The following is a 25,422-nucleotide window of genomic DNA, read 5'->3' on the forward strand; positions in this document are numbered from 1 at the left end:
GTTTTAATGGTGTATGAAAACAAACTGAAAAGAGAAATTGCTAAGTAGTCCGGAAAAATGACATCCCTGCACAGTCCACAGCTGCAGCAGGAACATGGGGATGCAGGTCAGTTTGAACATGTCACTGGCTAAAGTAGGCAAAGAGTGGGATCTATCCAGTTTCCCGGACACAGATTAAGCCAATAGTCATGGACTAAAAAGCATGTTCAATAGAGAACACCCATTGCAAATGAATATCTTTTTAGTCCAGAACTAGCTAGGGTTAATCTGTCTGGTAAACAACCCTGTATGTATCATATCCTCCCTCACCACGTGGAAGTTGTCCTCTGTGATGCCGCTGTTGTCCAGGTGCAGGATGCCGTGCAGGGAGCGGTAGGTAAGCAGGTCCACCTCCTCCAGGTCCGGCCCACCCAGGGGAATACAACACAGCTGCTTCCACACCCAGGGGGCCAGGTGCAGGTCCAGGGGCTTCTTGGTACGGATGGCCACCGCCATCAGGATGCCTAGGAAACGGAACTGGACCATGTGGTCTTCAGAGACTGCCGCTGGGTTCAGCAGGAACCTGACAGGGTGAATTAGAATCAGATTGTTCAACCAAAACTCCAGCAGAACCACAAGACAGGAAAGGCCTATTGGTTCACTTCACACACAGTAGGAGCTTTCCCAGCAGGCAAAGGTGGCTGAAAATGATGTCATTACGTCACATAATCCAATCAAACCCCGGGAGACACCAGACCCCAGCAGGCAAAGCCGGTGTAAAGCACGTCGTAACAAGCAGAAACTTTCCCAGGGACAGGGCCTGGTTGAATAAAACATCTTAAGTGTTTCCCTTAAGGAATCATTTTCCCTTACCTGAGGAAATGTTTTTAAGGGTGTTACATAAAGCCCATAAAACATTTCCTTAGGTAAGGGCATACTTAAGTGGTTTTACGGTAGTTTGAAGGCATGTACGGCAGAAAGAGTATCTTGGTTACCATGGAGACAACCTTCACTGACTGAACCTCTCGTCAAAGAGATCATATTTATTTGGGGAGATCGCAAAATAGAGCTTCTACATTCAAGACATGAAAACAAATTGATTCAGAAGATAATAAAATACGTTTCACATCAAACTAGATTACAGAGTAGGTTTTCCTTCAAATGATCTGTGAAACTTTAAGGGAAAAGGGAGGATTTAACTTTAGGATGTTGAATGCATCCATCCCCAGGTCTATTGCTTCACTATGCACATGGTAGGCAGAGCTTTGATTTGAAGGAACTCACAGCTGGTAAGATCGATGGTTTTACCATGAAAAGGAATATCAAGACAAAGAATATGAGACCGTGTGTGGAGAGCAGAGAGAGAACATGAGATATGTGGAGAGCAGAGAGAGAACATGAGAGCACAGAGAGAACATGAGAACATGTGGAGAGCAGAGAGAGAACATGAGACCATGTGGAGAGCAGAGATAATATGAGACCATGTGGAGAGCAGAGATAATATGTGACCATGTGGAGAGCAGAGATAATATGTGACCATGTGGAGAGCAGAGTCTCATGATGTACCTGTCGGTGTTACTTCCCACGTCAGTAGAGCTGTTGGGGGTGTGAATGAGCAGATCAACCACACCAGACTGCAACTCCTGAGAAGGGAACATGTCACAGCAAGACATACATATTCATCTTTTCACATCAAACATGTATGTACAATGAGCAGGGTTGAGGTCCATTTCATTTCAATGAATTCAGAAAGTGAACTGAAATTCCCCCAAAATATCTATAAAATAATTAGAATTTCAGTTAAGTTTCTGAATATACTGAGTAGAAATTTAATTAGCATCTTTGTACAAAAAAAAGCTGACCTTGAACCAGGGCCTACCTGACACATCTCCGTGATGGTGTCATCAAACAACCCCCCCTGCGTCGTCAGCCCCCCTCCCCCACCAGCTTCACCTTCCAGGCCCTGGAGGGCAGCCTCAGCTCCAGGGGGTTCAGAGAGACCACCTGCTTAGCGATCTGCACAAAGATGGGCTTGCTGGAGCGCCCCCTGTGGTGCGGGGGACAATGGGCGTTGTTACTGTTAATCATTGAGAAGTACGAATATCAATCAGCATCCGAAACTAAAATGCAGCCTTGCAGGTGGGTCTAACCCAAGGGTAATGAACTGTCAATCATATTCAGTTAACATGTTACAGTACGATGCATGGGGGGCTAACCCAAGGGTAATGTACTGTCACTCATCTTCAGTTAACATGTTAAAGGGATCAGGATCCACTGTGTAACCTCTGTATGGAACCCCAGGGGATCAGGATCCACTGTGTAACCTCAGGATGGAACCCCGGAGGACCAGGATCCACTGTGTAACCTCTGTATGGAACCCCAGGGGACCAGGATCCACTGTGTAACCTCAGGATGGAACCCCGGAGGACCAGGATCCACTGTGTAACCTCAGGGGACCAGGATCCACTGTGTAACCTCAGGATGGAACCCCAGGGGATCAGGATCCACTGTGTAACCTCAGGATGGAACCCCGGAGGACCAGGATCCACTGTGTAACCTCTGTATGGAACCCAGGGGACCAGGATCCACTGTGTAACCTCAGGATGGAACCCCAGGGGATCAGGATCCACTGTGTAACCTCAGGATGGAACCCCAGGGGATCAGGATCCACTGTGTAACCTCAGGATGGAACCCCAGGGGATCAGGATCCACTGTGTAACCTCAGTATGGAACCCCGGAGGACCAGGATCCACTGTGTAACCTCAGTATGGAACCCCGGAGGACCAGGATCCACTGTGTAACCTCAGTATGGAACCCCGGAGGACCAGGATCCACTGTGTAACCTCAGTATGGAACCCCGGAGGACCAGGATCCACTGTGTAACCTCAGTATGGAACCCCAGAGGACCAGGATCCACTGTGTAACCTCAGGATGGAACCCCAGGGGACCAGGATCCACTGTGTAACCTCAGGATGGAACCCCAGGGGATCAGGATCCACTGTGTAACCTCAGGATGGAACCCCAGGGGATCAGGATCCACTGTGTAACCTCAGGATGGAACCCCAGGGGATCAGGATCCACTGTGTAACCTCAGGATGGAACCCCAGGGGATCAGGATCCACTGTGTAACCTCAGGATGGAACCCCAGGGGATCTTATTTGTTATTTTGTCATCATGAAGGGCAGAAGCTGCTAACTGCTCCAGGAGTGCTGCGCTGCACTGCGAATGACCTGTTCGTCCAACTCCACAGTGTGCATGTCTTGTCCATTCACCCTCTGAATGGCAGACATATACAACCCACGTCTCAAGGCTTAAAACTCCTTCTTTTAACCTGTCTCCTCCCCTTCATCTACACTGATTGAAGTGGATTTAACAAGTGACATCAATAAGGAATCATAGCTTTCACCTGGTCTGTCTCTGTCATGGAAAGAGCAGGTGTTCTTAATGTTTTGTACACTCAGTGTAGAACGCAGTAGTAGAGAGTTTCTTTTCACCTTTTTTTGAACCTTTTGTGATATCCGGCACCTGCTCATAAACAATGGACGTGTGTCTGTAAAAAACGTTTCACCCTCCCAAAAAAAGTTACCTGGTTGAGATCCTCTTGACTGTGATCTGGGGTCCGTAGGTCTTGCCCTGGGTCATGGTCCTCCCTATTGATCTGACCAGGGGTAGAGTGTTGACCTTGGGGGACAGGAGGCCTCTCAGCTGGCCCTGGACGATGGCTGCTGTCCCTGAGCTGTAGCGAGATGAAGACACCTGGTGACAGGGAGGAAGGGAGAGAGAAAGAGAGAGAGAAAGAGAAAGAGAGAGAGAAAGAGAGAGAGAAAGAGAGAGAGAAAGAGAAAGAGAAGAGAAGAAAGAGAGAGAGAGAAAGAGAGAAGAAAGAGAGAGAGAGAGGAGAGAGAGAAGAGAGAGAGAAAGAGAGAGAGAAAAGGAGAGAGAAAGAGAGAGAAAGAGAGAGAGAAAGAGAGAAGGAAGAGAGAGAGATGAGAGAGGAGAGAGGGAGAGAGAGAGAGAGAGAGAGGGAGAGAGAGAGAGGAGAGAGAGAGAGAGAGAGAGAGGAGAGAGGAGAGAGAGAGAAACACCAAGTCAGGTTAAACAGTTTTTTTGATATGCATCATCACCAGGTCTTAATATACTTCACAGAAGACATCTCAATCTAGATGGACACAGTATAACATAGAAAAGCTGTGTGTGAGTGATGTGACGTGAGTAGTGAGGAGTGAGTGAGCGAGTGAGCGAGTGAGCGAGCGAGCGTGTGACAGAAAGACCGGGTAACAGGTAAGACATGAGACTAACGGTAAGACTGTGTAACTCATTCCCTGACATCAATCAGAGATAATGTGAGGTTGACAAGATAAACTGAGAGCAGCTTGTTCTTTACTTGGTTCCTGGGGTGGAGGTTGAGCAGCCTCCAGGACTTGTACATGAGGTCAGAGAAGTGGTAGAGCACCCGGAGGCGGGTGTTGAGGACGTCTGGGCTGCAGTCTTTCAGAGCGTTATACTGGGGAGGGATAGACTGGGGAAGACCCAGCTGGAGGTTGGCTGAGGCACCTGAAAGAGAGAGATCAGCAGACACTGTTTATGGAGGATGAAGAAGAGGTCAGACTGGGTAACAGTCCTGGGATATGTCCAACCCCAGGAGACATTATGGATAACAGCTGGTCTCCAAGCACATAGAGCTGAGGCATGCCATGTGTGTGTGTGTGTGTGTCTCTCTGACGGTGTGGTCCAGGCTGAGCTGTGTGTTTACCTGAGGCTTTGACAGAGGATGAGGGTGTGGTCCAGGCTGAGCTGTGGCAGCGACCAGCAGAGATCTGTCTGATGTTGTTTCCCTGTAGGCCTGTCACCAGGGTGGGCTCCTTCACTGGGCTTGAGTGACCAAGGCCAAGCTGAAAAACATATCAACACAAAACAAAGACTGACTTCAGTGGAAAGTCACATTCTGAATGAGAGGACAAATCTATACACCACCATTAGTCTTAGGCTCCAGCTCAGTCGTTCAGTGATTCCTCACATCTTATCTGGTCACCACCTCCTCATTGGAAGAAAAGGTCCAAGCTCCATACTCTGAGCTCCATACTCTGAGCTCCATACTCTCAGCCCCATACTCTCAGCTCCATACTCTCAGCCCCATACTCTCAGCCCCATACTCTCAGCTCCATACTCTCAGCTCCATACTCTCAGCTCCATACTCTCAGCCCCATACTCTCAGCCCCATACTCTCAGCCCCATACTCTCAGCCCCATACTCTCAGCCCCATACTCTCAGCCCCATACTCTCAGCTCCATACTCTCAGCTCCATACTCTCAGCCCCATACTCTCAGCTCCATACTCTCAGCCCCATACTCTCAGCCCCATACTCTCAGCCCCATACTCTCAGCTCCATACTCTCAGCTCCATACTCTCAGCTCCATACTCTCAGCCCCATACTCTCAGCCCCATACTCTCAGCCCCATACTCTCAGCTCCATACTCTCAGCTCCATACTCTCAGCTCCATACTCTCAGCTCCATACTCTCAGCCCCATACTCTCAGCCCCATACTCTCAGCCCCATACTCTCAGCTCCATACTCTCAGCCCCATACTCTCAGCCCCATACTCTCAGCTCCATACTCTCAGCCCCATACTCTCAGCTCCATACTCTCAGCTCCATACTCTCAGCTCCATACTCTCAGCCCCATACTCTCAGCCCCATACTCTCAGCCCCATACTCTCAGCCTCATACTCTCAGCTCCATACTCTCAGAGGCGAGGAGAGAGGATGCAAGTAATTGAGGAAAGATGAATGAAGAACTCATCTAATACTGTGGTAGAGTAGTGAAGCTGTGTTCCTACCTGTCCCTCACAGTTACAGCCCCAGGCATAGACATCTCCGGTAGAAGACAAAACCAGGACGTGCTCACAGCCCACAGCTATGTCCTCTACAAACACCCCCTCCAGGGCTGGTACTACCTGGGGACGGTTGTGGTTCTTCAACAGAGAGTCTGGCAGGCCGATCAACCGCTCTGAGGGGAGAGGAAGGAAGGAAGGAAGGAAGGCGAGACAAGACAGCTTGAAATAGGTCTTAAAGTACTGTCAATTTTTTTTTATCTAGCTCAAGCACCACATAATCAATGCACATGAGACCACTTAGATACGGACGTATTACAATAGGTGGGGGGACTGACACATATTATGATGTAGCTGCTGTGCCTCCACAAAAAGCAAAGCTGGTGGTCCATTAAAAAACAACAAGTTAGCCTACTACTGTAGTCGAGTCTGCTGTGTAGCTTCACATGATAAAACTACATTCATTACCTTGTCCAAAGGTGTAAACATGTCCATCTTTGGCCAAGACAACAGAAAACTGTGTCCCACAGCCAACCTTCTTGATTCCCTTGTTACACAGTTGCTCCACTTTCTACAAAGTAAAGAATAATGAAAAAGATGAATAATAAGCTTGTATACTATTGTGGAAGTTGTTGTTGTTGAAACGTGAGAGGAAACACTGTAGCCTACCTGAGGATAAGACTTCACAGTGCAGGGACCAGTCCCCAGCTTCCCATAGTCCCCGTCACCAAAGGACCAGACACTCATCCCATCGGATGACAGCACCAGGGTGTGGTTGATACCACAGGACACCTAGTCACAATGGGAGAAAGACATTGTCAACATATAGGTAACCGTTGATGAAAGCTTAAGGAGATCCACTGGCAATAGGAACCAGATATAAGTCTGGGGGCCAATAGGAAGCAGAGCAGGGGGCCTGATTGAATTCAAACAAGGTTATTAATAGAGCTCCCGAGTGGCGCAGTGGTCGAAGGCACTGTAATCTCATTGCAAGAGGCGTCACTACAGTCCCTGGTTCGATTCCAGGCTGTATCACATCCGGCTGTGATTGGGAGTCCCATAAGGCGGCGCACAATTGACCCACTGTCGTCTGGGTTTGGCCAGGGTAGGACGTCATTGTAAATAAGAATTTGTTCTTAACTGACTTGCATTGTTAAATAAAGGTTAAAAAATTATCATAATTATCCTATGAGGGGAAATTGGATGTCACCAGCAAGACTTATGCAGCATGCATACACCAGGCCCTGACTGAGACCCCCTGCTTTAATACACCAGGCCTGTCTGATATGATGGAGCTTACCTGTCTGATATGATGGAGCTTACCTGTCTGATATGATGGAGCTTACCTGTCTGATATGATGGTACCTGTTCTGATATGATGGAGCTTACCTGTCTGATATGATGATGTTACCTGTCTGATATGATGGATCTTACCTGTCTGATATGATGGATGTTACCTGTCTGATATGATGGATGTTACCTGTCTGATATGATGGATGTTACCTGTCTGATATGATGGATCTTACCTGTCTTGTTAAGTTCATGTTTTAAGTATCCCTATATTTCTGTTATTAAGGTGCTATCGTTCTGTTATTAGTAGGCCTGCGCAGCAGTCTCGTTGTTGATGGACCTGGCCTGAGTGCAATGGCAACCATGTAGTGTGCTAATACGGTTTAGTATGTCTGATATGATGGATCTTACCTGTCCAATGTGATATCCCTCCAGTGCCGTGACTCTCTCTGGCAGCATCTTGTTGGACGTTGATCTTTGACCCAGACGACCAGAGTCGCCACTACCGAAGGTGAACAGCTTCCCGTCTGCTGTAATCACGGCTGAGTGTTTGAACCCACACGCCAACTGTTGTGTGAAGGAATGATGAATGACAGAGACAGAGAAACTATTCAGGATAAATGAAACCAAGACAACGTTTCCATGCTGGCCTACCACTTTGAATGAAACATCTAATGTAAATACAATGAAGGGTATGCAATCTACAGTAAGAGGGATTCATATAATGTCATTAAACTTCCCAGTAATGTTAGGTGTGACCTGTTAGGTGAGCCTCATCTCCAGTCCTACCCGCACCACCACCTCATCTCCAGTCCTACCTGCACCACCTCCTCTCCCTGCAGGGCCTCCACCTGTTTGGGTCGTCTCTGTCTCTCACTGTTCCCATGTCCCAGCTTCCCATAGTCCCCATCACCCCAGCTGAACACCTCCCCCGTCTCCGTCAGGGCCAGGGAGTGGCCGTCAGAACCGCAAGAGGTCACCAGCTGGGTCACCACGTAGCCTGGGGGGGGGGGGTCAACAAGGGGGACAGAGGGGTCAAAGGTGTCCAAGGTTAGAGATCAACCTGAGATAAAGATGTTACCTTGTAAGGCTGAGATGACTGTGGGGGTATATAGGTCATCAGAGTTGCCCTGGCCCAGTCTCCCATAGCTACCCTCTCCTACAGCCAGCACTGTACCGTTAGCCTGTACCAGGAATGTACAGTTCTGCCCACACACAACCTGCAGAGAGTAGAGTATCACAGGTCAAAAACAGAGACACTTTGGGCTCAAAATGTAAGAAGTCTAAGAACTATCCAGAGCTGCCTAATCAGAAATGCTCACTACGTGTGCTGTAATGAACGTGACCCTGGTGCATTAGTAGGTTATGAACTCTACCTGATGTGTCTGGGACAGAGACGGGGCGATAGTAGGCACCATCAGGTTGGTCCCTGCGTCTGCCAGCTGTCCGTGACGCCCGTTGCCCCACAGAAACACCTGACTCTTCCCTCCCTGCTGCCAGTCCTGTCAAATACGGTAGGAGGAGGTGGGAAAGCCTGTTAAAGTAGCTTCAAGTAGTCTGGTTTCAGATCGCTTTGTCCCGTCTTTCTAACAATGACCAAAACAGTTGGCAAGACGGCATTATTGACACCTTCAAAATGACTAATAAAGGACAGGATATCTTTATGGGAACAGTCATTTCTAACACTGAACAGTGTGAACAATAGCTAGTGATACAGCTATCTGAACATGAAGTGATGGAGCTGTGTCATGAGGCTGGCCTGGCCCAGGGAGTGGGCTCCCAGAGCTGCTGAGGGTATGTCAAGTGATACAGTAATGACATTAAGACAATAGGATATATGGTTTTACAGACAGAAATCTTACCTCAGGAGATATGGCCTGCATCAGAAATGGCACCCTATTCCCAATATAGTGGACTTCTTTTGACCTGAGCCCTATGTAGGCCCTGGTCAATAGTAGTGCACTATATAGTGAATAGAGCCCTATGTAGGGCCCTGGTCAATAGTAGTGCACTATATAGGGCATAGGGTGCCATTTGGGATGCAGATATGGTATTAGAGACAGAAATCTTACCTCAGGTCTGGTGGTGGCCCAGGACATGAGTTGTTCGTCCATCATGAAGCTCCACTTACTATTGTCCTGAGAAAGAGGAGAGAAGAAAAGAAGAGAAGAAGTAAAGAGAGGTGAAGCAAAGAGAAGAAGAGAAGAAGAGAAGAAAAACGAAGTGAAGCGAAGAAGAGAAGAGAAGAGAAGAAGAGAAAGAGAGAAGAGATGAGAAGAAGAGAAGAGATGAGAAGAAGAGAAGAGATGAGAAGAAGAGAAGAGATGAGAAGAAGAGAAGAGAGAAGAAGAAGAAGAGAAGAGAGAGAAGAGAGATGAGAAGAAGAGAAGAGATGAGAAGAAGAGAAGAGATGAGAAGAAGAGAAGAGAAGAAGAAAAACGAAGTGAAGCGAAGAAGAGAAGTGAAGCGATGAGAAGAAGAGAAGAGATGAGAAGAAGTGAAGAGATGAGAAGAACAGAAGAGATGAGAAGAAGAGAAGAGAAGAGAAGAAGAGAAGAGAAAGAAGAGAGAAGAAGAAGAGAAGAGAAGAGGAGAAGAGAAGAAGAAAAACGAAGTGAAGCGAAGAAGAGAAGAGAAGAGAAGAAGAGATGAGAAGAAGAGAAGAGATGAGAAGAAGAGAAGAGAAGAGAAGAAGAGAAGAGAAGAGGAGAAGAGAAGAAGAAAAACGAAGTGAAGCGAAGAAGAGAAGAGAAGAGATGAGAAGAAGAGAAGAGATGAGAAGAAGAGAAGAGAAGAGAAGAGATGAGAAGAAGAGATGAGGAGAAGAGATGAGAAGAGGAGAAGAGATGAGAAGAAGAGAAGAGATGAGAAGAAGAGAAGAGAAGAGAAGAAGTGAAGAGATGAGAAGAAGTGAAGAGATGAGAAGAACAGAAGAGATGAGAAGAAGAGAAGCGATGAGAAGAAGAGAAGCGAAGAAGTGAATTGACGAGACGAGAGCGCATCAACAAACTGTGTGAGCTGCCATACATCACAGTAAATGGAAAGATGAACAAATAAAAGTACAAGTAAAAAGAAAAAACAGTTGAATGAATACCATAATTGGATGGCAGCTAGCCTGTTTCTCCAATAACTCAACCCCACACACTCCCAAGTGCCCTATTCTCTATGCAGTACACACTAATAGGGTTTCATTTCAGACACCATCCTAGTCTGAGGAAGCTACAGGAAGCTTCTCCTTTCTGCTCACCAGGGGCTTGGTGAGTTCTGTGGCTCCTGCCTGCTGGAACTCTGGGACAGTGAAGGATTCTGGGAACGCTGTTCCCCTGGCGATGGCCTCTGCGCTCTTCACAGTGGTGGAGAAGGTTTGGAGCCAGCTCCACTCCATGGGGCAGGAGTGTGTGTGGTCGAGGCTGGCAGGGTGGTGGTGGGGGGGTCGGCACGGCCGACACAGGTAGTGTTCCAGGGAAAGACCGACGGTCAGAGAGGCCAGACTCTGGAGGAAGGCACTGTGGACCAACTGGTCACCCGCTGTCACGTGACTCTAGAGAGAGAGAGAAACGCAGACACCACACACACAGAGACAGACACACCACACACACAGAGACAGACAGACACCCCACACACACACAGAGACAGACAGACACACCACACACACACAGAGACCCCACACACACAGACAGAGACCCCACACACACAGACAGACACCCCACACACACACAGACACCCCACACACACACACACAGACACCCCACACACACACACACACAGACACCCCACACACACACAGACAGAGACCCCACACACACACAGACAGAGACCCCACACACACACAGACAGAGACCCCACACACACACAGACAGAGACCCCACACACACAGACAGACACCCCACACACACAGACAGACACCCCACACACACACACAGACAGACACCCCACACACACACACAGACAGACACCCCACACACACACACAGACAGACACCCCACACACACAGACACACTAATTAATCCTCAAGATCCAATGAGGTGGAAAAGTACTGTATTAGCCGATGTTCCTTTGGGCTCAATAACCTTGCAGAGAGACGGGACATTTGTCTGTAAATTGGCCTTCAGTTTGTTGAGCACTAGCGAAGGCTGTATTATATCCACCTTCCCTGTAGTAAAACCTGGATACAATTGCAGAAGTTACAACCTCTGGAATGCACCAAAATCACAAGTTGTCATGCTGGGGCCAAACTAACTAACCAAGTAGATAACTAACTAGTTAGATAACTAACTAGTTAGATAACTAACTAAGTAGATAACTAACTAGGTAGATAACTAACTAGGTAGATAACTAAGTAGATAACCAACCAAGTAGATAACTAACCAAGTAGATAACTAACCATGTAGATAACTAACCAAGTAGATAACTAACCAAGTAGATAACTAACCAAGTAGATAACTAACCATGTAGATAACTAACCAAGTAGTAAACTAACCAAGTAGATAACTAACCAAGTAGGTAACTAACCATGTAGATAACTAACCAATTAGATAACTTACCATGTAGATAACTAACCAAGTAGATAACCAAGTAGATAAATAACTAACCAAATAACTAGGTAGATAATTAACCAGGTAGATAATTAACCAAGTAGATATCTAACCAAGTAGATGACTAACCAAGTAGATGACTAACCAAGTAGATGACTAACCAAGTAGATAACTAACTAGGTAGATAACTAACCAAGTAGATAACTAACCAAGTAGATAACTAACCAAGTAGATAACTAACCAAGTAGATAACTAACCAAGTAGATAACTAACCATGTAGATAACTAACCAAGTAGATAACTAACCAAATAACTAGGTAGATAACTAACCAAGTAGATAACTAACCATGTAGATAACTAACCAAGTAGATAACTAACCATGTAGATAACTAACCAAGTAGATAACTAACCAAGTAGATAACTTACCATGTAGATAACTAACCAAGTAGATAACTAACCATGTAGATAACTAACCAAGTAGATAACTAACCAAGTAGATAACTTACCATGTAGATAACTAACCAAGTAGATAACTAACCAAATAACTAGGTAGATAATTAACCAAGTAGATAACTAACCAAGTAGATATCTAACCAAGTAGATAACTAACCAAGTAGATAACTAACTAGGTAGATAACTAACTAGGTAGATAACTAACCATGTAGATAACTAACCAAGTAGATAACTAACCAAGTAGTAAACTAACCAAGTAGATAACTAACCAAGTAGATAACTAACCAAGTAGATAACTAACCATGTAGATAACTAACCAAGTAGATAACTAACCAAGTAGATAACTAACCAAGTAGCTAACTAACCAAATAACTAGGTAGATAACTAACCAAGTAGTAAACTAACCAAGTAGATAACTAACCAAGTAGATAACTAACCAAGTAGATAACTAACCAAGTAGATTACTAACCAAGTAGATTACTAACCAAGTAGATTACTAACCAAGTAGATTACTAACCATGTAGATTACTAACCATGTAGATAACTAACCATGTAGATAACTAACCATGTAGATAACTAACCATGTAGATAACTGACTAACTAGCTGTACTGGACTAACCCTCTCGTAGCTGTACTGTTCCTGCAGCAGTGTGGGAAGTCTCTCCAGGAAGACGGCCATGCAGGGTGCACGGTTCAGACCCAGAATGCCCTGTGTTCTGAGGACGGTGCGGCAGGATGCCAACACGTGGTTCTGGGAGATCCAGTCTGACGTACAGCGGATCAGCAGAGCATCCTGTTGGAGGTGAGGTCAGACATCAGATCCTGTTCATTAAGTATCTTTCTCAGTTTAAAAAGCTGTCCTCTTATCTCCTCCCCTCTCTTTCAACTGCACTGATCTGAAAGAAGTGACCAAGTGAAAGACAGCCTAATGATGATCTCCCACCATACTGTTTCCACCTGTCAAGTCTGTTCCAATCAGTGGAGATGAAGGGGGGAGAGACGAGAACAGACGAGGACAGGACAGATCGTTAAGAGATAGAGCCTGAGGTCTAGTTCAATGAAAGGCATACTGGACTAACCTTTGACCTCCCGGAGCAGGCAGCCACCCCTACATTTGGTATCCAGGTGGTACTGACCACTGAGCCTAGGCCTGTCACCACTGTCTGTAGGATGGAACCATCCTGTAGGAGGGGGGAACCGGGATAAGATTAGAACACATGGCACTGATAACTCCATTATGTTAGCTTTAAGATAATCTTAACTACTGATAACACTGGATATGCAACACAGTGCATTATTAGTAGTGTAGTCCGTCATGCTACAGCTCTCACCTGTAGAGACCAGATGTTGAGTAGTCCTCCTATACCTCCAGACACCAGGGCCAGACCACTTGGGCAGAACGACAGGGTCTTCACCGCTGTGATGTGACCACTCAGTCTGAACACACACTTGGCACTGCCACGCTAGGGAGGCCAAACGCCACATAGATCAGGACACAGTGAATAAAAGAGTAACTGGAATTGAATTGACAAATACAATAGTTATTAGAAGAATCCAAAAAGATAAGAAGAAGAATAGAATAATAGAAAATGAGGAATTTCTGTTCCCCCACAAAGACAACTGACAATATTCTACTTCCCATTTAGGTGTCAAGAGGAAATGAGGGGAAGAAAGGAGACATAACCGAAGCCGCTTATCTCAGTCATAACTGAGCGCTACAGAACACACTGACTGTACTGTACTGACCTTGATGCCACTGTTGTTCTCCTGACTGGATGAGCTGCCCAGGAACTTAGGAACGGACACATTAGTGCCCCCTTGTGGCAGCGTCCACACATTCAGAAGACCATTCTGGCTCCCTCTAAAAACACAGAGGAAATACAGGGAATAACTAAATCTAATGTCTACAGGGACTACATTTGACCCATATACAGAAATGTCGATCAATGTGCATTGTCACCGTCAAATATAGCTAAAAATGTACTAATTACACAGCTCACACTCTCCCCTTATTCCCTGGTACTCACACTCTCCCCTTATTCCCTGGTACTCACACTCTCCCCTTATTCCCTGGTACTCACGCTCTCCCCGTATTCCCTGGTACTCACGCTCTCCCCTTATTCCCTGGTACTCACACTCTCCCCTTATTCCCTGGTACTCACACTCTCCCCTTATTCCCTGGTACTCACACTCTCCCCTTATTCCCTGGTACTCACACTCTCCCCTTATTCCCTGGTACTCACGCTCTCCCCGTATTCCCTGGTACTCACGCTCTCCCCTTATTCCCTGGTACTCACGCTCTCCCCTTATTCCCTGGTACTCACACTCTCCCCGTATTCCCTGGTACTCACGCTCTCCCCTTATTCCCTGGTACTCACGCTCTCCCCGTATTCCCTGGTACTCACACTCTCCCCGTATTCCCTGGTACTCACACTCTCCCCTTATTCCCTGGTACTCACACAGCCATCATAAGGCGTGGTTCGGGACCTCTGCCTGGCAGCGGGCACCACTCTGCCGTGTTGACGGTGCCTGTGTGGAACAGGGAGTGGAGGGTGATCCAGGTGCCTCCCGCCCGCCCCCAGATCTTCACCACCTCAGAGCGGCCCGTGGAGAGGAGGAGGTGACCCGTGGGGTCCCAGCGCAGGATGCTGACACTCTCCTGGAGAGAGGTAGGGGGGATTGCGAGAGAGAGGTAGGGGGGATTGCGAGAGAGAGAGAGAGAGAGAGAGAGAGAGAGAGAGAGAGAGAGAGAGAGAGAGAGAGAGAGAGAGAGAGAGATGGGGGAGAGAGAGAGACGTGAGGAGGGCCGGCTACATCAGGTATACGGATAATTCTGAATGAATTTGACAAATGTTTTGCTTGCAATTTTGCTTAGTTTGCTGAATTGAAATAATTTACTGTATTTTCAAGTATTCATTGATGACACGTTGCATCACATTGTTTTGAACTTTTGTTTTAGGACTGATGACCAGCTGAACATTCTACTCAATGTATCCTCATTGGGCGCTGGTGAACATTTGGTCTAGAGTGCCTTCCTATGGCTTGAAAACAAGATGACATTTCTAAAAGCAAATAAACTAAGCAAAAAAAGAAATGTCCCTTTTTCAGGACCCTGTCTTTCAAAGATAATTAGTAAAAATCAAAATAACTTCACAGATCTTCAATGTAAAGGGTTTAAACACCGTTTCCCATGCTTGTTCAATGAACCATAAACAATGAATGAACATGCACCTGTGGAACGGTCGTTAAGACACTAACAGCTTACAGACAGTAGGCAATTAAGGTCACAGTTATGAAAACTTAGAAAGGCCTCTTCAGTGTCCTAATGACACTGAAAAACACCAAAAGAAAGATGCCCAGGGTCCCTGCTCATCTGTGTGAACGTGCCTTAGGCATGCTGCAAGGAGGCATGAGGACTACAGATGTGACCAGGGCAATGAATTGCAATGTCCGTACTATGAGACGCCTAAGACAGCGCTACAGGGAGACAGGACGGACAGCTGATCATCCTTGCAGTGGCAGACCACGTGAACCAACATCTGCACAGGATTGGTACATCCGAACATCACACCTGCGGGACAGGTACAGGATGGCAACAACAACTGCCCGAGTTACACCAGGAACGCACAATCCCTCCATCAGTGCTCAGACTGTCCGCAATAGGCTGAGAGAGGCTGGACTGAGGGCTTGTAAGCCTGTTGTAAGGCAGGTCCTCACCAGACATCACCGGCAACATTGTCATGCTGGAGGGTCATGTCAGGATGAGCCTGCAGGAAGGGTACCACATGAGGGAGGAGGATGTCTTCCCTGTAACGCACAGCGGATGGTCGGATTCGTGTTTATCGTCGAAGGAATGAGTGTTACACCGAGGCCTGTACTCTGGAGCGGGATCGATTTGGAGGTGGAGGGTCTGTCATGGTCTGGGGCGGTGTGTCAGAGCATCATTGGACTGAGCTTGTTGTAATTGCAGGCAATCTCAACGCTGTGCGTTACAGGGAAGACATCCTCCTCCCTCATGTGGTACCCTTCCTGCAGGCTCATCCTGACATGACCCTCCAGCATGACAATGCCACCAGCCATACTGCTCATTCTGTGCGTGATTTCCTGCAATACAGGATTGTCAGTGTTCTGCCATGGCCAGCGAAGAGCCCGGATCTCAATCCCATTGAGCACGTCTGGGACCTGTTGGATCGGAGGGTGAGAGCTAGGGCCATTCCCCCCAGAAATGTCCGGGAACTTGCAGGTGCCTTGGTGGAAGAGTGGGGTAACATCTCACAGCTAGAATTGGCAAATCTGGTGCAGTCCATGAGGAGGAGATGCACTGCAGTACTTAATCCAGCTGGTGGCCACACCAGATACTGACTGTTACTTTTGATTTTGACCCCCCCCCTTCTTCAGGGACACATTATTCCATTTCTGTTAGTCTGTGGAACTTGTTCAGTTTATATCTCAGTTGTTGAATCTTGTTATGTTCATACAAATATTTACACATGTTAAGTTTTCTGAGTTTAATTAGTAGAAACCCCTTTTGTCGTCATTTTGATGTTGCCAGCTAGCTAGCTAGCTAGCTAAGATTGAGAGGAGACCTACAGATTTTAGCTAGCTAATGTTAGCATTGCAGGCTATTTTTGACTAACTTTGCTAGCTAATGACATAGCCAACTGTCTAAAGTAAATTTGACAACATGATAATGATGGCAAAGTTGTTTCCTACTCAATTTGCGCCTAATTTGCAATCGTGTCATATTCCCAAGCCCATATGGTGTAAATTAAACGAAAGAGTCATTAGCCCCCGTTCTACTTTAGGACATGGCTGCAGCGTCTGTAGAACGTTGATAACAATGGTAACGACGTGACCGAGTGGCCTGTAAACGACTATACAATTACATGGGTGTAAAAGTCTGTGTTGACTTACAGGGAAGGCGGACAGTAGTAGGGGCTGTTCAGTCTCGTAGGATCCAGCGGTAGCCAGTAGGATCTTCCCATCGGGGTAACCCACAGCAAAGGGCTTGTCCACACTGTGCCACACGACACACTGAGGAGCTGGGAGGGGAGCGAGAGGAGCAAGATATCACACAGCAAGCAGTCCATGACCACTGAGAACACTACTTATTGACCAATTTGTCATAAACAAAGCCATTTCTGACTTAATGGCAACTTGGCTTGTTGTGGCTGCTGGCAGCTATATTTGACCACTTGCTTCCTCTATATAATAATAATTAAAAATAGCCACTTAGATCAGCAGTCAGTCAGTATAAATGTAACTCACATTCTTTCCTGTGGCAGCGGGTGAGCTCTGTGCTCTCAATGGTGAAGTCTTCAGTGACCTGCAGCCAGCAGAGGGATCCGTCCAGACGGCCCACCAACAGGCTTTCTGGCTGGGCATCCTTCCCGGCGATGCCCCCCTGGGAGGGGAAGGGGCTGGAGGTCTGCACCCAGGAGAGGGCTGTCACCCAGGACGGCTGGGCCTCCACGTGGCCCTGGGCTCCTGAATGAACCACAACAGAGAGATTATAAATTAATGATAAAGTTTGGGATTATTTTAATTTAAAAAGACCATTGATCAGAATCTCAGATAAGATACATATTTAATGCTTTCAACAGATGAAATGAAGAGCAACGGAAAACCTTTTTTTTTTTGCCAAGCTTTCGGTCACGGTTGACCTTCATCGGAGCATCCGAACATATGAAAACACAGCTGAACGACACACACATTGTTACTACTGTACATACCGTTGACAGTCCAGATGTTGATGATCTTGTTTTGGAAGGCAGCGAGGAGGGTACCTCCAGAGCTCCAGTAGACAGGAGACACCAGGTGAGCTCCACCTGCTGCCTCAGAGCTCCGTCTGTCATCACTGGGGGAGTAGGACAGGATTGGCTTTCAGCTCTACTCCCAACAGCACCACATCTTTCATGTCCTTGTTCCAATACTTTAGAAATGCATCCTTCTTTTCAATCTTGGTTGCATTGGTGGAAGTAATAGGGTGGTAACCTTGTATTGACGTGAGCTGTGCTTACCTCAAGGAAACTAAGAAGGATGCATTTCTGAATTAATGGCCCATACTGTATGTCATGATGATATCGAGTGTGTTCCCTCACCTGATGCTACAGGAATGTGTGCACTGCAGGTCAGCAGTGTTCTGGTTGACGTCCCACAGTCTGACTGTCCCGTCCTGAGCTCCAGTGGCCAACAGACCCTGCTCATTGTTCCAAGTACAGCTAGTCACCTACAACAACAACAACTGTGTCAACATCAGTATCCAACAAACAGGAACTGATCATAGGAACCTCATTAGTAAGCGTCACTTTCACAAGGGCTTTTTCAATGTCTTTCCTCTCTCGTCAAACCCCATTGGAAGAGATGGTCCAAAGGTCCCTCCCCTCGGACCGTCTCCTTCAATGCGTTTTGAGAAGGATGTGAGGAGAGAGGATATGAATATTCGAGCCTAAGTATCTTTGTCCCGTACCCTGCCGTGATGTCCCTCTAGCTTCTTCAGAGGACACTTTCTCAGGTCTCCAGCCATGTCGCTATAGGTCTGAGGCCGGATGGGGTTGTCCCTCTCCGAGGCTGCCAGGGCCTGGACCAGCTGCTGGGCTGCCCACTGACGGTGTTTACTGGTCAGCCTGGCAGACAGGGCACAGGCTGCCAGGGCGTTGGCCAGCTCCAGAGGGCCCACTCTCGCCCCCACCTGGGGAGGTGGTACTGCAGCAGACGGGCTACCAGCATCTGGACCTGGACCAATCGGGGGAAACACAACAGCCGTCATGAGGTAGCACCAACCAATCAAACCTCTCTATAGGGTTGTGTCCAGTAGGGGGGAAATGCTACAGAGTGCAATGTGGATGTACTACCTGAAAAATATGTACCTTACCAAACACAACAACTTATTCTGTGACTTTGGCATAAAAAGTACCTTCCTCTCACCTTTAGACTCGTGCTGCTCGGTAACGGTTCTGTCTGGAGAATAGCGGTAGCGGATGCCCTTCTCTGTGAGCAGGGAGACCAGACTCTGTGTGACCAGGAAGGTGGGAGGTGTGAGGGGTGTGACATCTTGTTGTGGTGCCCTCTTTAGGGTGGACGTCAGACGAACTCTCTGTGCAGGATCACTGATGGCACCAAGGTTCATTCCTGTGGCAGCTGCCATCAGATCCTACACCGGACCAAGGGGTGACATTAGTGTAAGTAGAGAAAGATTAGTTACAAGAGCACCATATATTCCACAGACGGTGATGGAAAAATGTGGACACCAAGGTTGGGGTCAATTCCAGAAGAAAACCGAAATTCCATATCCTGCCGACTACGCCAAATGTAAGACATGCTGGAGACAATTAAAATTGGAGTTGAAATTTGAAGTTTACTTCCTGAATTGAAATGGAATTACCCCAACCTTGGTAGACAGTCTAAGACATATGGAGCCAGTCAGAGTACAGACTCACACACCTGAGTGCAGATGTCCACCAGCTCCCTGTATGCTGTGGGGCTGTGTGAGACCAGGCTGCCTATAGCTGAGCTAAGGAAGGAGAGGAAGGCAGAGCTGCTTCTCTCTGTAGCCCCACCACAGCCTCTGCTACCCCCTGCTACCCCTTGCTGGTCAACACTGGTATGGACCCGGCCTGCCGCCGCCAGGCACATCAGACGCACCAGGATACGGATGTCTGCCAGGCCCAAGCCCTCCAGACCACTAGAGGCACTGCACACTGACACACTGGGCAAGAGAGGGAGAGAAGTATAAAGATCTGTTACTGTAGTGTTCTTCAGTAACAGATCACAGCCCTGCAGTGTTCTACAGTAACATAGTACAGCCCTGTAGTGTTCTACAGTAACAGATCACAGCCCTGCAGTGTTCTACAGGTAACAGATCACAGCCCTGTAGTGTTCTACAGTAACAGGTCACAGCCCTGCAGTGTTCTACAGGTAACAGATCACAGCCCTGTAGTGTTCTACAGTAACAGATCACAGCCCTGCAGTGTTCTACAGGTAACAGATCACAGCCCTGCAGTGTTCTACAGTAACAGATCGCAGCCCTGTAGTGTTCTACGGTAACAGATCGGAGCCCTGTAGTGTTCTACAGGTAACATATTACAGCCCTGTAGTGTTCTACAGGTAACATATTGCAGCCCTGTAGAGTTCTACAGTAACATATTGCAGCCCTGTAGAGTTCTACAGTAACATATTACAGCCCTGTAGTGTTCTACAGTAACATATTGCAGCCCTGTAGTGTTCTACAGTAACATATTACAGCCCTGTAGAGTTCTATAGTAACATATTGCAGCCCTGTAGAGTTCTACAGTAACATATTACAGCCCTGTAGAGTTATACAGTAACATATTGCAGCCCTGTAGTGTTCTACAGTAACATATTGCAGCCCTGTAGTGTTCTACAGTAACATATTACAGCCCTGTAGAGTTCTACAGGTAACTGATTACAACCTAGCTGTGTAGTGTTCTAACACTGAGCTATCAACCATAACATAGGATCTGTAACATTTTAAAACCAATTTATCACTAGAACAACGGCACAAGAATTGTTTGATGAAAACTCTGACATTTGGCCTGTCAGAAAAACAATAACAGAAGCTTACAGCTCACTGTTTTCAGACCAATTTAAAAGGTTTCATAAGACTAACAAAACAACGTTGTGGGTGAAATAAGGAAGTTCTCAGTAGCAAATGTGTATTGAAATACCTCATCAGAGGAGGAGCCTGGAATGTAAGCACTGTACAGTGAATGAAATATGTTGTTGATGGACTCTCTGAACATTAAGCTACCCCACATTGTGAGATATCGATCCAATTAAACAAAGCAACCAACCTAGAGGATGTTTGGGAGAGTGCTCTCATCACCATGCTGTATGCCAGTAGTATCTGGGCTGTAGAGGTGACTCTCCTTAGAGCCTGCAGTCTGTCCTGAGGGTCTCTCAGCGATGCAGCCTGCTCCCCCAGAGTCAGAGGGCCGGAGGAACCTAACCCCTTAGTGTCCGTGCTGACCACACCTGTATACCAGAGATGCACAATACATTACAACATCTGTGTGAGCATTTCAACATATTTCACAGAATTTGAGCTGTATGTTTGCATTAGTTTGAAACCTTCCCACGAATTCTCTGATTTCTTTCAGAAATTCCAGTTGAGGAATTGTAGGTTGGAGGATTTCCTTGGAGGTTATTCCCTGTTGATTCCAGAAATTCTCCAACCATGGAGTTTTGGTACAATTTGGGGATTCTGCAACCCTAGTTTGCTGCATAATGCTGTATGTGAAGTACAGTACCTTTCTGGATCATGGACCCGTCAGGGTTACTGGTGCTGTTGACCAGCGCTCCCAGCGGGTCGTTCTCTGTGAAGGGGATGGGGTCTGGCACCAGCTTCTTCTCACTCAGACCCAGAGGCCTCAGCAACACCCCAAAGTCCTCCAGCCCAGTCAGCCGGTCTGGGTCAGAGTCATCTAGCGGGCCCAGCTCCCAGTCTTCTGGGTGGGAGAAGCAGATATCTTCATGAGTCATCTTTTTATTTATTTTAAATGTATTTATTCATATTTTCATTTAACCTTTATTTAAGACCCTTGAGGTTAGAAACCTCTTTTGTGAGGGGGACCTGGATATGATTCACCAGATGATTCACTGTCTCCGAGCACATGGTGATTTTATTATAAGAAAACATTGATTCACTGAGGCATAAGTCCATAATAAGAGGTCAAGGGAGTCACTTAAACATATGATTCACAGAGCAGAAGAAACCGTAACAAATAGAGGGTCAAATCCTTACCATCGGAAGTGCTGTCCAGTCGTCCAATTAAATCAGAAGCAAGCCCTTTCATTCTGAGGAGAGAGGAACAGTATGCCTGGGAGTAACTGACAGACTCAACTGTTGTAGTACTTTTAACAAGCATATACAGTGTTACTATGCAGCTCCAAGGACTATGACAAAGAGCATATGTGTGTGACTCCTGCACAAAAAGGCATTCTTAAGCATAAAGTGTATTTCTTACTCACCGGTCATGTTTGGATCCAATCTCCCCTAGGTTAGCTGCCAGGTACTTCTCTCTACAGGTGCTACAAAGCAGGTAGTAAGGGCTACCGGACCCACACTCCCCTCCGAACCACCCGTCCACGTATGCCCCGGTGGAGCGGTACCCTCGCCGCCCAGCGCTCTGGCCACAGCCCGGGTGATGCCTCTTCATGTGGTTGTTGAACTGCAGAGTCAGGGTGTTACACAGATCACACTGTACCATGTCATGGGGCTGGTGCTCCTCGCCCCCCTGAGGGAAACAACAACCATATCAACTGGACCGAACCAGGGTTGGGATCAATTCAACTTTTACAGTTACCTGCCTGAAATTGACTGATTTGAAATGGAATTGATTCCAACCCTGGCCTAAACCTTTTTTTCTAGTCCTATCCTACTGTTTGCTCTTTTTAACGAAGGCCGTTGGGCGGCCAAAACGTCATGTTTTTAACCTAAACGTCATGTTGTTAACCTAAACGTCATGTTGTTAACCTAAACGTCATGTTGTTAACCTAAACGTCATGTTGTTAACCTAAACGTCATGTTTATAACCTAAACGTCATGTTGTTAACCTAAACGTCATGTTGTTAACCTAAACGTCATGTTGTTAACCTAAACGTCATGTTGTTAACCTAAACGTCATGTTGTTAACCTAAACGTCATGTCTTTAACCTAAACGTCATGTCTTTAACCTAAACGTCATGTCTTTAACCTAAACGTCATGTTGTTAACCTAAACGTCATGTCGTTAACCTAAACGTCATGTCTTTAACCTAAACGTCATGTCGTTAACCTAAACGTCATGTCGTTAACCTAAACGTCATGTCGTTAACCTAAACGTCATGTTGTTAACCTAAACGTCATGTTGTTAACCTAAACGTCATGTTGTTAACCTAAACGTCATGTTGTTAACCTAAACGTCATGTCTTTAACCTAAACGTCATGTCTTTAACCTAAACGTCATGTCTTTAACCTAAACGTCATGTCTTTAACCTAAACGTCATGTCGTTAACCTAAACGTCATGTTGTTAACCTAAACGTCATGTCTTTAACCTAAACGTCATGTTGTTAACCTAAACGTCATGTTGTTAACCTAAACATCATGTCTTTAACCTAAACGTCATGTTTAGGTTCCCGGATCTGTGATTGTGATGTAGTACCTCGACCATCCAGAGGGTGTCTCTCTCCGAGCTGATGAACTCTCTAAACTGTAGCTCCTCGTAGGGCTCTTCATGGTAGGGGTCATCCATGTACCCCAACTCTGACTCCTCCTCAGCAGCGAAGGGGTGCGTCTCTGCCCGCTCCGGCCACTCAGACACCCCTGGGTCCTGCCTGTACAGCGGTGGGATGGGGTTGGGGGATGGAGAGTCTGGATGAAGAAAGGATAGTGGTGTAAAAATAGTAGATTAGCAAGAAGAAAAGAGTAACAATGAACAGTACATGACTGTACTGTTCCCCCTTCTTATCCTCTGGGGGGGGCTTCTTTATTTACACTTAAAAAGACAGATAGCCCCCCCCCAGAGGATAACATATGAAAGACAGATAGCTCCCCAGAGGATAACATGTGAAAGACAGCCCCCCAGAGGATAACATATGAAAGACAGATAGCCCCCCCCAGAGGATAACATGTGAAGGACAGATAGCCCCCCAGAGGATAACATGTGAAAGACAGATAGCCCCCCAGAGGATAACATGTGAAAGACAGATAGCCCCCCCAGAGGATAACATGTGAAGGACAGATAGCTGCCCAGAGAATAACATATGAAAGACAGATAGCCCCCCAGAGGATAACATGTGAAAGACAGATAGCCCCCCAGAGGATAACATGTGAAAGACAGATAGCCCCCCCAGAGGATAACATGTGAAAGACAGATAGCCCCCCCAGAGGATAACATGTGAAAGACAGATAGCCCCCCAGAGGATAACATGTGAAGGACAGATAGCTGCCCAGAGGATAACATATGAAAGACAGATAGCCCCCCCAGAGGATAACATGTGAAAGACAGATAGCTGCCCAGAGGATAACATATGAAAGACAGATGACAGATAGCCCCCCAGAGGATAACATGTGAAGGACAGATAGCCCCCCCCAGAGGATAACATACAGTTGAAGTCGGAAGTTTACATACACTTAGGTTGGAGTCATTAAAACTCATTTTTCAACCACTCATCAAATGTATTGTTAACAAACTATAGTTTTGGCAAGTAGGTTAGGACATCTACTTTGTGCATGACACAAGTCATTTTCCAACAATTGTTTACAGACAGATTATTTCACTTGATCACAAATCCAGTGGGTCAGAAGTTTACATACACTAAGTTGACTGTGCCTTTAAACAGCTTGAAAAATTTAAGAAAATTATGTCATGGCTTTAGAAGCTTCTGATAGGCTAATTTACATAATTTGAGTCAATTGGAGGTGTACCTGTGGATGTATTTTAAGGCCTACCTTCAAACTCAGCAATTATCCATACCTCTGAACGTACCACGTTCATCTGTACAAACAATAGTACGCAAGTATAAACACCATGGGACCACGCAGCCGTCGTTCTGCCCCTGAACAAGGCAGTTAGCCCACTGTTCCTAGGCCGTCATTGAAAATAAGAATTTCTTCATAACTGACTTGCCTAGTTAAATAAAGGTAAAAGAATAAAATACAGCTCAGGAAGGAGACGCGTTCTGTCTCCTGGAGATGAACATACTTTGGTGCGAAAAGTGCAAATCAATCCCAGAACAACAGCAAAGGACCTTGTGAAGATACTGGAGGAAACAGGTACAAAAGTATCTATATCCACAGTAAAACGAGTCCTATATCGACATAACCTGAAAGGCCGCTCAGCAAGGAAGAAGCCACTGCTCCAAAACCGCCATAAAAAAGCCAGACTGTGGTTTGCAACTGCACATGGGGACAAAGATCGTACTTTTTGGAGAAATGTCCTCTGGTCTGATGAAACAAAAATAGAACTGTTTGGCAATAATGACCATCGTTATGTTTGGAGGAAAAAGGGGGACGCTTGCAAGCCGAAGAACACCATCCCAACCGCGAAGCACGGGGCTGGCAGCATCATGTTGTGGGGGTGCTTTGCTGCAGGAGGGACTGGTGCACCTCACAAAATAGATGGTATCATGAGGCAGGAAAATTATGTGGATATATTGAAGCAACATCTCAAGACATCAGTCAGGAAGTTAAAGCTTGGTCGCAAATGGGTCTTCCAAATGGACAATGACCCCAAGCATACCTCCAAAGTTGTGGCAAAATGGCTTAAGGACAACAAAGTCAAGGTATTGGAGTGGCCATCACAAAGCCCTGACCTCAATCCAATAGAAAACTTGT

At 46.5% G+C, this 25,422-nt stretch overlaps 1 pseudogene; it reads right to left on the minus strand.

Moving 5' to 3' along the window:
* LOC115148355 (probable E3 ubiquitin-protein ligase HERC1) overlaps positions 1 to 25,422 on the minus strand; it is a 90,595-nt pseudogene that overhangs the window by 1,265 nt on the left and 63,908 nt on the right.

Source organism: Salmo trutta, chromosome 15 (genome assembly GCF_901001165.1).
Source record: "Salmo trutta chromosome 15, fSalTru1.1, whole genome shotgun sequence".
NCBI lineage: Eukaryota > Metazoa > Chordata > Actinopteri > Salmoniformes > Salmonidae > Salmo > Salmo trutta.